This window comes from Amyelois transitella, chromosome 16 (genome assembly GCF_032362555.1).
Source record: "Amyelois transitella isolate CPQ chromosome 16, ilAmyTran1.1, whole genome shotgun sequence".
NCBI classification, from domain to species: Eukaryota; Metazoa; Arthropoda; class Insecta; order Lepidoptera; family Pyralidae; genus Amyelois; species Amyelois transitella.
This window is the reverse complement of record NC_083519.1, coordinates 993811-1008656: the sequence shown is the minus strand read 5'-3', so window position 1 is coordinate 1008656 and position 14846 is coordinate 993811. Positions and strand designations below refer to the sequence as shown.

Below are 14846 nucleotides of genomic sequence, written 5' to 3'. Positions count from 1 at the left end.
CTCCATTTTAAGAAGAATGAAGTTTTAGTTAACTGTAGCTAAATTTCATTATGGACAACTTAACAGCTTTCTGCTGAATGTTAAATACAGCTTTCTAACGGCCTTTATTTCATCATCAATAAAAAAAAATTTAAAAATTATGTCACCTGTCTCGTTATATCTTATTATTATATTTTATTAATTCATTTATATTTGGTTAGTAACTAAAATAGGCAACAATGTAACCATTAGGTAGGCTGACATTTTGGTTCTTCACTCCCATTATAAAGAAACATATTGTTTTTGTAATCTGAGTCATGAGGTAAAGCTATTCTGTCATCGCATTACTTGGGACTTTCTAAGACATCTTTATAATTTTAAAGTTGTAAGCGACCTAACGGTTTTAACTTTCGGAAATTTTAGAAGCTTCAATTGTAATCTAAATATTGTAATGTTTTTAACTCGTCCCGATACCCCTTGTTGAAAACAGTAAGACAATATTCATATAGATTGTAGGTTTAGGTAACAAAGCAATTAGATCGATTAGGTGGTGCTCATATTATGGAAGTACTTACAAAGATGTTAGAAGTGGCAGTCCTTTTAAGTGACTTTTTTAATACTTTCACAAGCAATTTGTTAATGGAGATGTAATAGCATTCGGTATATATGTCCAGCTAGTAAAGTGGGGATAGATTTGTAATTTTAGGAAATTCTTAAATGCATATGAAGAGAAAAAAGGAACAACGTGGAATAATTATGATTGTCTTAATTTACTAGCCTTAAGTTGGGAAGACCACTTAAGTAATTTAAAAGTTGACAAATGGTTTCTGGAGGCTGTTCCGCGCAGGCCTCTCGCCACCTAACATGTCAAATTATGGAAGGAAGTATTACAAACATGGGTAGGAAAATTATATCCAGGTAAAAGTTCTGGTCAAAGGCAAACAAACCTACCTGCATGCATGAAGAGAGTTATGAATGTGGATGAAGCGAAAGAAGTATGCAGGGATCGTTGCAAGTGGGGAGATGTAGTCTCTGCTTACCTGGGAAAGAAGAATAATTTTATGTATGAATGTAAATTAAATCTCTCCTACAACTTTAATCTCGTCTCAGCGCAGGCGTGGAATGATAAATCAAATAAATTTTCAATTAATCGACGCCAACCTAGTCTTATGATGAATTGTGTGGTAGCTTAAGGTTTTGATATCACTTTAAGACTTATCCAATCGGAGTTTAATTAATCTGAAAATTTCGCATTGAAATTCTTAATATTTGATATGTATTTTGCCATATTTTCAAGTTAACACTGTAGTAACTTTGTATTATTTTTTATAAATTTAGGGTCAATTATATTTATATTTGCTAGAATCAAGAAAGTATTTTATTAGTAAGATAATCTGTTCCGCATTAAGTGCGCCATATTAGAAAATGAAAGGCGACTAAAAATTATTACTTTCTTTGAACCACAAGTCGGTTCGATTCCTGGTCAGGTCATAAAAACGTAATCTTACTTAATCTGCCAATATCCTTGATGTATATCTATATAGGTATTTTTGACAAAATATAGTATCATAAAGTTAGCACCTCGAATGACAAAATTTGAAAATAATTTAGGGCCAGCTTAATTTGTGTCGTTCACAACATATCCCAACTTATTTCATATTTATTTTTTTAAGACGAACGACGGCCTAGTCAAACGTTATTTTAATCAAATCAAAGACGTTCTAGCAAAAGGTCTGGTCAGGACTGAGACTGGGAGTTACGAATGTGGATGAAGCGAAAGAAGTATGCAGGGATCGTGGCAAGTGGAAAGATGTGGTCTCTGCCTACCCCTGCGGAAAAAAGGCGTAATTTATGTATGTATTTTTTTAATCTGCTGTCAAAACAAACCCTCTCACACATTGAAACATTTCGTAAACTCGAGATCTCGCGTTTTTAATCGATCGACAACCGCATTACCATTTCCCACGTAGCATTGTCACGAACAATTGCTTGCGGTCCATTCAAATGGTCATTCTTCAGTTTCCAAGAAAACAATAACCGAAGTCCAAATCGCCGGGGTTTCTCGGAAAGGGTGCGGTCAGACCTTTCTTTGTTGGACGAAAAAAAATAATCGCCACGATGCATTTGAACTCTTATTTGTAGGTTAGTTGGTTAGCGAACGTTTGTTAATATATAGTTATGTTCTCGTCTTTGTAATATTTTGTAGGATTATTTTAGACTAGCCGTGCCCGCGACTTCGTCCGCGTGGAATAGTTATTTTGGGCGTCATGGAAGCTCTTAATGATGAATCATTTTCCCCTGTTTTTTTACATTTTCCATTATTTCTTCGCTCTTAATAGTTGCAACGTGATTTTATAAGGCCTAAAAAGTTTCTCGATAAATGGTCTATTCAACACAAAAACAATTTTCAATTCGAACCAGTAGTTCTTGAGATTAGCGCGTCTAAACAAACAAACAAACTTTACAGCTAAATATTAGTATAGATTACGGATAAGGAATTTTTAAGTTATATACTTGGATTCCTCTTGTAGGTGACGGGCTAGCAATTCAGATTCAAACAGTGAGAGGTTGCTAGCCCATCGCTTAAAAAGAAGAATCTCAAGTTTATAAGCCTATCCCTTAGTCACCTTTATGACATCCATGGGTACGAGATGGAGTGGTCCTATTCTTCTTTAAGGAGAATGAAATTTTAAAATTTTGTCGTTATCAAGGTAACTGTGGTGGTTTAGTGTTAGGCTTATAATTATTTTAAGGTACCTAATAGAAATATGCAAAGTTCAACGCTTAAATACGTCCTTTTAATACGACTATAGATAATTTAATACCTTTAATATTTACGATTACAATAATCAAAGTCTTTTAGAATCTAGGTATTCTGTCACCTAAAAACCAAATAAAATGAGATTAGGCGCTAAGCTGAGTTTCTTTTTGTTTAAAAGAATTGGTACAAATAAAACACGGACCCCACACGAGCCCTTGGAGCGTCCTGTTACTAAGTAAACATTACGAGGTACGAGGAGGAAAAAAAAGGTAATTTATATTTCCGGCCAGAGGTTGAAGTTTAAATACAATTTTGAAACAATCATCGGAATTTTACGATTTTGATTACTCAAAATATTGAGTGATTGGTGTTGAATTTTGAACGTATGGTCCATTTCTTAAGGTTAAGAAAGAAAGAAAAAATGTTTATTTGGTATAACAACTTTTGTATCAAAATGCTCTTTTATTTATTTATTTAAACTTCATTGCACAAAATACAAATGTATAGCACAATTGGCGGACTTAATGCTAGAAGCATTATCTACCAGTCAACCATTGGGTCTGATAGAGAACTTTTTGTGTTTTATTGCATATTCGACGATTCACATCTCTCTTTTTAAAATGTTCGAAATTTAATACTTAAAAGTTCGATGAGGCCCTGTCCCACTTTTACAGTCAGCCAGTCTTATAAATTCTTTTCTTTAGTCTGTAAGCCATTCTGTCAACATGTACTCAAATAAAAGTAACTTGATATGTCTATTATATAACAATATTATTTAATAGTTTTTTTTTGTAAATGCGAGTAGTTAACGGGTATTAAATACAACGCGCAGTGATCTACTATAATAATGACGTTGCGTTATCAAATCTTTATAATTTTTTTAAGAAATAATAATAATTAAACTAAAAAGATTAAAGGTCTAGTTTTTAATATAGTTTTACTTTCGAAGAAAAATTGAAAATACGCAGGTTTGGAAAACTTTACCTGTCCAATTTCGGATATAAGCAATCAGATACACAAATAACACTAAGTGCAAGTTAAGATATCATTGAATTCATCTGAATATAATCTGAATATTGCGCATTAACACCAAAGGTAGTTGTTAATTTCAAAATCAGGAGACTTATAACTAAGTTGTTGGCGCCGCTGACTAATTATATAAAATTATATACCCGTAGTGCAGTAAATAAGTCAGGATTGTTGGTAAATCATCGACACTTATCTTGTTAATATTGTACTTGTAATTTAATACGCGAAAATTTATGTTTTTTTTTAATCTTTCATACAAATAGCGAAAAGTAAACGTTAGAAGATATCAACAAATAAAAAAAAAATACTGAGAGAAGAGATAAATGGAGGACGCTCCAGTTAACTCCACCGAAAAGAATTAGCTCTTAAGAAGAAGAAAAAGAATCTTTCAAGCAAATACTAACTATGAAATGTTTCTTTATTCTACGCGACACATAACCTAAAAGAAGTATTCTAAGTTTTTATGCGTTTCTCTTCATTGACTTTCAATCTGCACTAAAATTGCGCAACATCTTTTCTGATATTATACCAAAATATTAGCTCAACTGAACATATATCATAGCCATATGATAGCCTTAATGATATAATTGAGATTCGGGAAGAAGGCATATCCCGGGTTCCTCTTCAGAGCGGTGAGGATGAAACCGGGACTAAAGCCTGAAAAAGAAGACCAGAATAGCAGATCAACTGAACATCACGATTCAATAAACAGTTACATAACTTCTGATGGTAAAAATTTGTCTATATCTTAAAAACACTTCATAAGTAGTAATAGTAATTTTATGTAAGCCTACTCAAAAGAACATTTACATGATATTAATGTCCAAACAATGAATATAACAGTCAGTCACGCAATCATATTGGCTCCATACAAATCGTTATTTTCACATTATCGTCTCTAGAAGTCTGGACGTATTAATTGATTTAGGTACTTTGTTTTTTGAGAGCAGCAACCATTTGATAGTTTGAATACATTTCAATTTAACAAATTGATACATTTATTCACGTTTTTTTACCCGGAGGAGTAGGCAGAGACTACTGCTGTCCACTTGGCAGGATATGTTTGCTTCTTTCGCTTCGTCCACATTAATTATTTATCTTCTTTTCTGCCGGTTCGTTCCCGATTAGATCAAGGCTCGTTTCACAAGAATTGGTTAAATGAACTGAATAATAAAAAAAAAATCTCTTCATCTTGTGGTCTAGCTACTTGCTCTTTAACTACTCTACTAACTTGTGAAATCAGTTCTTATTAAAAAACCTTATGAACTAAAGTTGTTTAAACAAATCCTCGTATTTTTCTAGTGCAGTTAAAAATTATTTCAGTCACAAATTATTGTTCTAAAAAATTATAAACAGTTAAACCCTGGCTCTCACTACGTCTCTCACTGCTAGATCCAGTCCAGTTATCGACAGTAAAGATAAAAACGTCCAACATGACGATAAAGACGATAAAGTAGGTACAAGTGAAACAGGAAAACTCTGGAAATCTCCACGAGGTCTCATCTTGGTGTTCGACAATCGGAGAAACATAAATACTAACTACTTTATGAGCAAATATTCACTTTAAAGTGATAGCTTCCGGCACCCTCCAACTAAACCGGCTCAAACACGGTTGCAGTGGTTTTAAGGTCGCATTCCATAGTTAAGTATGAGTCAGTAGGCTACGCTATTGATAGAGATGCGACGCTATGCAAAATAATTTACACTTAAAAGTTTGATGAGCTAATCATGAGGTTTTTAAACAGAAGACGCTGCGTATGCAAATAAAAATAAAGGTAAAATACGAATAATTATTAAGACGTATGATGATCTATTTACATTATGTGTAGTACGATTTTTAAATATATTTATATGCTAATTTACTTAAATCATAGCTAACACTAGCAATTTTTTTTTTCGTAACGTGTATTTTCAAGATACAGATTCCATTTTTCAAAACAGATTCCATCAGATACCAGGTGTCCATCTTCTAGAGTTTTGTGAATGTTGGTAAAGTCGTGGTAAACATAAAAGGGTTATATGTTGACTCTTGCCACGGTCTGTGCAAACGTCTTTTGCTTCATCCACATTCATTATTTCACAGAATCTTTTTGGTTAAGGAAACTCATTTTAACCATAAAAATCACCTAAAAGACTCGAAGCGATGCTTAGTTTCCATAGCTCTACATATCTATACGCAAACGTGGAGTGACGCCCTTACTTTGGGAACAAACTTAATGAGTTGCCGGCCAAACACGCTCTATTTGCAGCGGCTGTAACTTTGTAATACCTCCATACTTTCTTCTTGGAAACAATAGTGTGAAATCAGTTGGTTTATTTAAAGAAATTTTAACAAATATTGTTGCGAGAGTATGACTCGATGATGCATAACAAATTGAATGTTACTATTTCTAATTAATTATTTTAAAATTTCTTATTGAAAGGACATACATTTTTAAAGTAGCATTAATTTTTTTTAATAGAAACACTATACTTTAACCTCAAAAATAAAGCTATCATATCACAGTGTATTCCCATTTCTAAAGAAGGCGAACAAGTTGTACTAAGCAGGCTGTAAGATGTGATAAAAGTTAGAAGAGAAACTAGAAGATATCTGGACCGACGCGATCAAAAACCTGAGCATAAGTTGGTAGACAAAAACACTGACAGACAACTATAGCATCTATAGTCACATCTACTTATATCTCCCATGGGACAGAGCCAATAGTCTGGAAAAGAGTGAAAAGCCACGATCAGCTGTATGACTTGAGGATAGAATTACAATTTAGATCGTCACTACGTGATGTTGCTAACCCATCGCCTTCAAGAGGAATCCCATCTCAATCCCAATATGTAAGGCTTTGCCTTGATTCCAAAAGCATTTTTAAGATAAATAATAGTTTAAAAAAAACTAAAAAACTACGCTTTTATTGCTAATCAAACTAAAAAATAGAAAATAAAAATTAATGACAAAGGAATTCAGTAGTAGCAAGTCGAACAATCAGTTATAGTCAGTTGTAGTAGTAATTACCTCGGATTAAAATTATAACAAAATTAAATTTATAAACAAAACAATTTAAATCAGAGTAAAAAGCGTGGGGTGCCTGGTGTAGTAAATATTAAAATCATTCTATTAGCATATATTTATGACAAGAGAGTTATGAAAATGAAGTAAAATGCACCCCACGCTTTTTACTCTGATTTAAATTGTTTTGTTTATAAATTTAATTTTGTTATAATTTTAATCCGAGGTAATTACTACTACAACTGACTATAACTGATTGTTCGACTTGCTACTACTGAATTCCTTTGTCATTAATTTTTATTTTCTATTTTTTAGTTTGATTAGCAATAAAAGCGTAGTTTTTTAGTTTTTTTTAAACTATTATTTATTTTCTATTTTTTAGTTCGATTTGCAATAAAACGGGTAGTTTTTTAGTTTTTTTATACAATTATTTTTTGGAAGTTAACACTTCTGGTATAACTATCTTACTAGAAAAGACTTTCCCAACCATGCGCCCATCGCCGGAGGTTTTCACAACTAACTTTCTTAAAGTTATATGTGGCCTGATTGGATTAAATCTCATAATATTCTCATCATCATGATTCTTTTTAAGGCGATGGGCTTGCAACCTGTCACTATTTGAATCTCAATTCTATCTTAAAGCCAAATAGCTGAACGTGGCCTATCAGTCTTTACAAGACTGTTGGCTCTGTCTACCCCGCAAGGGATATAGACGTGATTATATGTATGTATGATGATTGTTAAACCCAGTTGAAAAGAATTTTATAGTGATAAATCACTGTTAATAATATTTTTCGACTATCCAGCAAACGTAATAATTTTCGATTGTGGCCTTGCCAGGAATCAAACCATAAGATTAAGAGGCAGATTGATACAGGAACAAAAATATTTCAAACATACCTCCACTGCCTTTACAACCAGGAACGCAACAAAGTTTATCTGAAGACATCGTGGCACTTTTGTTGTAAAATCTGTCTTTCACAAAAACAAACACAAACTTGGGACTCCTATCTCAAATAATAAGGTACTTTTTACAGGAGTCCTATCTCAAAATATCTGCACAACACAGTAAACACAGTCAAGAGTCCAATCTCAGATGATAAAATTACACGAATATCCGGAAGAACAAAGCTCGACTCAACGGAAGATTTCAAACTCCAAATAACGACAAGTTATCAGCACAAAACAAAGTGCAAATAGGTAAATACACAGGCACCGGTAAAAAACTACAGAAAGAAAGTTTACAGGTGTTCGAATCGAATTCAATCAAAACTTACTGCAAAACTTATTTGACATAAAAACTGTCACTCATTTTCCAAACGAGTATTACAGTGTTGCTATTATAAATAGGCAAAAGATACCTAATGTTAATTCAAGAATTGCATTAATATGTTAAATACGTATTAAATATCGCAAAGTTCTGTAGGTAGTAACTTTATTCTTGTATTTTTGTAAATTTAGTTGTTCAATTTTCATTTATTACTTTTGTTTTATTACTTATATATTTTTTATTGTTTTAAAATATTCTACTAATTCTACTATGGTTTCTAATGGTAATTCTAAATGGAGCAATGCGATGAAATAAAGAAGCCTCAGGTTAATAGTAACATTATATGGAAATATATTACATCTCTTTTTGACTCATTATACGTCAGAACTTCTTGGTTTCTTGTATGGAGATTACTGGCACTGGTGCTATCTCTGTCTCTCTTACTCTCATACGAAGGATCTAAAAATGAATTTATTAATCCTGGCAGTTTTAATAAGGATAATGAGAAACTCTTATCAAAATATTGCATTGTCATCGGTCCTTGATACGTGTGCAAAGTTTCAAGTTGATCAGACGTTTAGAAATCAGTGAAAATTAAGCTCAAAGATTCCGTTACATACATACATACATACAACCCAAGCTAATAAAAGCGTAGTAAAAAAGGGAATAAAAGTTCTTACAGCAGAGAGCCCAGGCGACACACTTTTATCAGCGATCGTGGTAGGTAAGTGTAAACATACATACATACGTCACGTCACGTCTATGTCCCTTGCGGGGTAGACAGAGCCAACAGTCTTGAAAACACTGAATGGCCACGTTCAGCTATTTGGCTTAATGATAGAATTGAGATTCAAATAGTGACAGGTTGCTAGCCCATCGCCTAAAAAAGAATCCCAAGTTGTAAGCCTAACCCTTAGTCGCCTTTAACGACATCCATGGAAAAGAGATGGAGTGGCCCTATTCTTTTTTGTATTGGCGCCGGGAACCACACGGCACTAATATATAAGTAATAATAATCGGTGTGAAATCAACCTGCTTGATTAAGTTCGACTCAGCGGGTGTGGTCAAATTTCCGTTAATTGATTGGTTGATTTTAAATTGCCAGTTTAATAAAATGTTGCGTCGCATGACACGGTTGCGAATATTGATAAATTATGTAAGATCTTTGATATTGCTTCAATACGAGAGTGTACATGAATAGAATCAAAGAAAATATAACTTAGGATTTTTCTCATAAGCGATGGGCTGGCAATCTGTCCCGATTTGAATCTCAGTTCTATCATTAAGACAATTAACAGCTGAACGTGGCCTATCAGTCTTTAAGACTGTTGGCTCTGTCTACCCCGCAAGACTTGATATTGTATGTATGTATGTATGTGTATGAATAGAACCAACATTCACCATTTTCCACCTGGTGTTAGCCTCAGTTGCGACCCCACCTCTTTGGAGACGAGCCCGGGGTCCTAAGATCACTCATGATCCTGGAATAATTAAGTCAAGCTTAAAACACTAACGTTGCAGTAGAACCTTTTAACCCATGTTTGAGATGACATGTAGGCAGAGACTATCTCTTTCCAATTGCCACGATCTCTGCATACTTCCTTCCTTCCTTCGTTTTCGCGTACTCTTGACCTGACCCTTTACCAGGACGTCCTTAATTTGATCAAGATACGTCCGTCTAGGTCTTCCCACTCCGACCTTTCCCTCCACACTCTCTTTGTATATCTGCTTAGTCAACCTGCTTTCATTCATCCTCTCCACATGACCAAACCATCTTAACATACCCTTTTCTTGTGAAAGAAGATGTAGTTTCCTGTAACTACATCTTCTTTCACATGACATATACAGTTGCCAAAATATTTTGGTATGGCGATATATTTAAATGCCAAATAGCTGAATGTGGCCATTCAGTCTTTTCAAGACTGTCTACCCCACAAGGGATAAAGACGTGACCATATGTATGTATGTATGTATGCGGGCAAAAAAATATTGCCTATAAAGGCGAATGGATTTTTTTTACAAAGTATTGATTAACATTAATATATTAATCATTATCATTTATTTCTTGAATATGTACAGGTTATCCATAGGTCTTAATTTTCTTGGTATTAAGTTCAAAATACCTTTGTTTATTTAAAAAAAAAAACCAAAAAATACTTTAAAACTAATTTAAACTAATGAACTTTGTTTGCCATTAGTGTTGCCAGAATTAACTGTTAATTTTCAGAACCTATAAATGACGCAACAGACAATGAACAGAGTTTACAATGGGGTGTTAGAATTAACATTACAACTTGAACTGTTGCATTAGAAGCTAATAATTACTCTATTTGTCAAAGAACATAATTATGTCGTGCGTGTGTTCTGACCTTTATGTTGTGTGGTCCAATTGATAAGATGATACAGTTGTATTTTTTAGTAAGTCAGTTTGGGAATTCTTAGTCATACTACATTTTAAGGAAGCAGATTGTATCATCGCAATCTCGGTTTATATCTAATAACGATTTTTTCAGTATTGAACAGAAAACTGGTATCCAGAGCGCACAATGTTGAAAAGACTAAACGTCACGTTTAGTTTTATGGATTATATTTAAAGATGGAATTGAGATTCAAATAGTGACAGATTACTTGCCTATTGCCTACAAGTGGAATCCCACTGTGAATACATTGTGATTCTAAATTTAAAATCAGAGAGAGAGAGATAAAGAGTACTATTCAACGGGTTTTAATAATAATATTACACTTCCCTTTTTACGTTTTCTAACTGTTACTAAATTATTCTCAATTCCACCACTCAGCCCTCCAGATGAACGTAGCCATCGAGCCTTTAACTTTTGGCTCTGTCCACTCCGTAACGAATAAAGACGTGATAATATGCACGAGGTGTTTATTCTCGCCCGGGATATACTTGCACAGAAGAGTAATTATATTATTTTATATGGATATATAAATACATACATATAATCACATCTTTATCCCTTGCGGGGTAGACAGAGCCTACAGTCTTGTAAAGACTGATAGGCCACGTTCAGCTATTTCGCTTTAAGATAGGATTGAGATTCAAATAGTGACAGGTTGCTAGCCCATCGCCTAAAAGAAGAATCTCAAGTTTATAAGCCTACCCCTTAGTCGGCTTTTACGACATCCATGGGAAAGTATATATATGAGCGATTTGTATATCGTAATATTTTATATTACGGATATACAAATCGCTCAGCGCGTATCTTGGACCACAAAATAAGTGCCCCCGGTAGACTATCAATATTTCAGCGGAGGGCGGCTGGGCCCGGCTTGATTTATAGGCAATATGCTCTTGAAGTTGTTATTCCCATCCGAACGTCTGTGTTCTTACGTTGCTGACATAACAGTGGTCTAATTGACAGCTGTAAATCTTTATCTCCGTAGTCATTTCGATTTGGGTGGAATATTTCGTGAAAGTATTCAGGGATCGTGGCAAGTGGTAAGATGTAGTCTCTGTCTAAGTGTCTTCTCTTCTAGGAATAATGATTTCATTTATCAACGTTTGAAGGTTGTTAGGTTGACGTGCCGTGTGGTTCCCGGCACCAATACAAAAAAGAATAGGACCACTCCATCTCTTTCATATGGATGTCGTAAAAGGCGACTAAGGGATAGGCTTATAAACTTGGGATTCTTCTTTTAGGCGATGGGCTAGCAACCTGTCACTATTTGAATCTCAATTCTATAATTAAGCCAAATAGCTGAACGTGGCCATTTAGTCTTCAAGACTGTTGGCTCTGTCTACCCCGCATGGGATATAGACGTGACCATAATATGGTCACGTCTATATCCCTCCATGCCATGTCCATGCGGGGTAGACAGGTATACATATTATGTATGTATGTATGTATTCAGGGATCGTGGCAAGTGGAAAGATGTAGTCTCTAAGTGTCTTCTCTTCTAGGAATAATGATTTCATTTATGAACGTATTTCTTATAGGTAAGTTAAGTAAAGATTACTCTAAACTAATGAGCATGTATAAAGAAGTAATTATGTAATTATCAGTTTAGACTGATGAGCTTGTATAAAGAGAGTTGTGAATGGAGATGAAGAGAAAGAAGGAAAGGATAGTGGTAATAGAAAGATGTAGTCTTACCTACTGCCCTGCGAAAAAGGCGAGAGTTATGTATGTTTTTTTTTAGGTAAGGGTTCTCTTACGGTGAGGGAAATCATTGTTATGAAACCTGTAGGCAACTGGATGTGTTACCATGATCCATGATCACGGTTACACATTCAGTCGCCTGAATGTGCAGGTTTCCTCGCGAAATTACACTACACCTTAAGATTCTTATATCTAAATACCATTAAATAATCCTAAGGTAGTCCACTTGGTTCACTCGGTTAGTGTACCAAAACTCTTATATTTTGTGTCTCTAATATTATAGCGCAAATAGCAGTTTTTAAGATAATATTTTAATGTAGGCCATATTATAATCGAAAACTGGTTTTCGCAAACAACTATACGACTAGAATTTCCACGTTGTCTAAGGTTTTCAAATTAAGCAGAAAATACTGTTAAGTGATTAGCAGTTAACACGAGCTTTAAGTAGTTATTTGTTAACTATGTTCTTAGTGGTTACCTACTTTTGATTTAAGATATTGTATTGCAATATATACTCTATGATTTATCTTTTATCTCAAAAATTTATGTCAAAAATATACATGCATTAAGAGGCCATTATGTCAAGCTCGGGTCATACATGGTTATCATTAATATAATCCTCCGTGCTGTAATAGGCTTTCCTACAAAGGTCTACGCGATTAAGATTCTCTTTATGGCGATGGGCTAGCAACCTGACACTAACCCAATTTCACTTCCATTAAATCATCTACCTATCAAATAACAAACAAACCAGAAAGCTAAAGATAAGTTTTAAACACTAGTGTCAAACAAATTTAAAGCTTTAACAAATAAATAATAAAAATAATCATCTACCTGAATGTGGCCTTTCAGTCCATTGGCTCTATCTACTCAGTAATGATAAATTCGTACCCCGGGCTCCTCTCCAGAGTGGTGAGGATGCAACCGGGACTAATGTCAGGAGGATGATGTGGAACGTGAAATGTTTCCTACGGAACCGGTACGTAAAGGCGGACCACGGGCGCCAAGCAAGTCAAATTTAAATTTTTTATTCATTATTATAGGATACTTCATATCGCTTAATAATTGTCTAAACTTTTGGTTTCACAACATTGGTTGACGTCAAATAAATAACTTAAAACTAAGTTTACTGCCGCTTCCAAGGCGTCAGTGCAGAAGAAGCGGTAACAAACTACACTAGGTAGCGGAGGGTGCTACTGGGAACACATCAAGATGAGAGAGAGAAAGAGAGTATAGAGTTGTATTTGGTTAATCTATTATGCCAAAAATATTATTCAGTTTGTGCTTATAACAGCCACATGGTCATTAAAAAAAATCTAGCGTTTTAATTTTTTTATTGTTACGACAATTCAGGAACGAGATAATATTAATTTGAAACCACGTATTCTAATAACGTTTATTTATTACGATACTGGCCGATAAAGTTTTTCTTATGAACACCCTCATACACACACAAAAAAAAAATTAGTCGGAAAAACTTACCCGCCAAAACAGCGCACATAATTGGTCGAAAAAAAAATACACAATCACAACACGTCACCAAAATCCACTTCACTCTAACACTGAATCCGACAAAAAATCAACGAATCCCAAACACAGATCGATGTATCGATATTCGATAATCGTTGCAATCGATAATGGCGGCGCGTGTTATCGCCGTGCGCGTGCGCATGAGACTGGCGTAAGCTCTCGCCCGCTATTGAACTTGGCAAGTCTGAAAAGCTTTTGACAATGCGATTCGGTTTGATTTGCAATGATTTATTGTTTGACGTAGATTTCAATGGCCTGCTCAAATAAAATTTCTATAATAATAAATCTACAAGATAATGATTGAGATGAAAGCCATTCTTTTAAGTTTATACATATAATTCCTAAACTACTGAAGCGACTGATACTCTCTTTTTAATAAAATTAATTTGATTTGATTGACAAAAATAGTTTCATCAAATACAAACAATGAAAAGGATTTTGTTTTGAATTCTTATGATATTGTCATTTTTACATACCTATTCCAACGTACTTTTCCTACTGGCGACTGGAAGAGATCCCTGCATGGGATAAGTCCGCTATTGCAAGAAACTTTATTTAATTTTGGAGAAACAATAACAATAATAAAAAAAAATAGCAAAATGTCCATGAACAAACCGTTAGTTAGTTGCTTCTCAATAGTAAGTCAAAACCTGTCAAAATTTGATCAACAAAGCAAAACAACACCCAGAATTTATATCCGAATGTAACTACCACTTTTACCCTTAAAGTTTATAATTTATTCGAAAAATATCGTTGACAGTGTACAGTCACCGTTCAAACAACATTTACCGTCTATTGTTATTTGCGTACCTGCTGTAATTGCCCGCATTGTTGTCTCCTAAGACTTTCCTTAACTACAAAAGATTACAAATTCTATTATTTCAATTTTAGGGTTTAAAATCCAACGTTAAATAAAAAGGGCTTATTCTAAACAGTTACCTTGAAATATAAACATTTAGCGAAGTTTACTGTCTACAAAATAGAGTTTAAATTCGAATGAAGAAAGTCCAGTCTGTAGTTTCGCAAACAATCATAGGTCCATCTTCACAAATTCTTTATTTAAAATGCCTTGTCGCAGTCTCTTTACTTCTAAATACCCTTTAACAATATTTCCTTGCATACTCGTTGAAATAAGATATTTAAAAATATGTT

General features: G+C 34.1%; 1 protein-coding gene across 1 annotated transcript in view; it reads right to left on the bottom strand.

Annotated features, from left to right (window-relative positions):
* Positions 1-13808, bottom strand: part of LOC106138934 (uncharacterized) — a 103994-nt gene extending 90186 nt beyond the window's left edge. The window contains exon 1 of the mRNA XM_060948501.1: positions 13647-13808. The gene's annotated coding sequence lies outside the window, so the exon portion shown is untranslated. The remainder of the gene's footprint in view (positions 1-13646) is intronic.
* Positions 13809-14846: the final 1038 nt, after the last annotated feature.